Source organism: Pinus tabuliformis, chromosome 3_1, assembly GCF_031772625.1.
Source record: "Pinus tabuliformis cultivar Carrire ecotype Pingquan chromosome 3_1, CPIR1, whole genome shotgun sequence".
NCBI classification, from domain to species: Eukaryota; Viridiplantae; Streptophyta; class Pinopsida; order Pinales; family Pinaceae; genus Pinus; species Pinus tabuliformis.
The window spans coordinates 193,380,390-193,382,734 of NC_142301.1; positions in this window are offsets into that span (position 1 = coordinate 193,380,390).

The window sequence follows — 2,345 nt, forward strand, 5'->3', positions numbered from 1 at the left end:
AGGGACCACATTGCATAATTTTTCACACTGGATTCTCTTGGTGCACAACAACACTATATGTAGGCCATGTTTCATCCAATTTTCATACTGGACCCATTAGTAACATTGAAGCTCAAAATCAATCACCACTTCAATACAACCATCAAATACATCTGCATCAACCAGCTAATCAATTTCTGATATAGTTGAAACCCAATCATCAATCTCTGATATAACTGGAACAATCAATCACTGAAACCTCTGAACCTCTAACACAACTAAACAAAACAATCACTGAACCTTTGACACAACTGAATCAACCATTCATTCAAACTTAATCAAATTCAACCAATCAATTGGAACAAATAGATCACTGTAACCTATACACAGATCTGAACCTAGAACACTGCATCAACAAACAACACTAATTGTAACCTCAAAAGGCACATGTCAGAATGTATACGCTCCTTTAATGAAGCAAACCTGCATGTATACGCTACTTCCTTTTGCCCAACCTGCGTATACCTCTAAAGATACTAAATCATAAAACCTTTGAACCACAAACTGTACCAATCAGTGACATTCTGAAGATCTACTGTCATACAGAGTTCTAAACAGATAGTAACAAGGATCACCCTTCTTTCTCAATCAATTAATCAATGAGACACAAACTCTTTGTGCATTCAGTTTTACTTTCAGATCTAAGAAGACTTCATTGATAGAAAGAAATAAAAAAATAGTACTAATCTGATAGATCAGTCATCCTTGAACATCAAGCTTTTCTTTTGCATACGCTACTTGGAAGAGTCGAACCAATGTGTATACGCAACTTCACCAAAGCGAAACAACATATAGATCTACAAATACTTACTTATAACTTCGCTGCAATTCCTGACTTCAGACATACCCAAATCATCACATATAAAGGATAAAACATGTGTTAGCAATCATATCTAGCCCATCCATTATCATATCACATAATGATAAGTCATTATGATCCTGATCCATCATTAAATCTCATCCATCATCAAACACGTAGGTGCATATTTAGTCTAGATCAAGAAAAGCATCAAAAACCCATAACATGCATATTTTCTTTTTATCTAACACTCCATAAGATATTCATTACTTGTGTCCTTATCCCTTTGATCTTCTCCTCCTTATATATTTAGATCCTTTGTCAATACCTCAGACCAAAACCACTTATGACCAATACCTTGGACCAAATACCTAGGGTTAATACCTCAAACCAAATACCTTGGACCAAATACCTAGGACCAATACCTTGGACCCAAAATACCTTGGACCAAATACCTTGGACTAAAACCTTGGTTTTCCAACATGTACGCTCTTTTCCTCTTGTGGGACTACGTGTATACGTATACACTCTTTTTGTTCTATGGACCAACATGTATACGTTGTTTTGACTGAGAGGACCTGCATATACCTCTTAAACTGCTTTACATCAACCTTTTCCTTTACTTTCTTTATTCTGATCCATAGACCTAAGTTCCATCTTCCTGTTCTTCTATACCAATTTCCTGTTACTTTTGAAGACACATGTTACATTTTAATTTTCCATATTAATTCTGAAATGATTCCTTTTAACTTCCATGCATTTTGTCAGATTTGATATTTCTCCTATAGATTCATCTAGTTACCTGTTATCACCCCAAGAAACTCACCTAGGTTGTATATCAGTGATGCTCGGGAACATTATAAACTCAACAAAATATTGGAAAAATAGGTGGATGAATGAAAGAAATGCTGCATATTCAAGCCAGATAACCACTTCTACTATGATTAACCTCAGACATGGGTGAACACTTCCAGACTACAAGGCTTTAGACCACCAATTACTCACAGTTTTAGAGTAAATGTGATGATGGAGAACACTGATCACACCAGCAGATGCACATGACCCTGTGATGGCTAGCTGCAACCAGTTAACAGGTCTGCAAATCTATCTTCTAATGCACAGATAGGATGACAACTCTCTGGCATTAAAACAACAAAAACCTGCATGCAATTTCAATGAAACTAACTAGATTTTAACACAGAGGTGGGATGACAGCCCCTCTGATGCTAAACATTAGCAGCACATGAACAAATGCATACAAGCATAGCCTGGAACATAGAAGAAGTGAAAAATGAGCAATTGACAGCAAAATAAGCTTGTATTAGTTGGAAATGAAGACCAGAAGCTGCAGGTTACCAAGTAGTTACAGTCTCTAGAAGTTGAAGCTTGCAATAGAATGACATTCATCAACCCGATTACATCTTTTTTCTAGGTATATATAGAATTTGTTTACAAAATTTCTCAGCTAGCCTATGCGTGGAGGTGTCTCTATGGATCACCAACCACA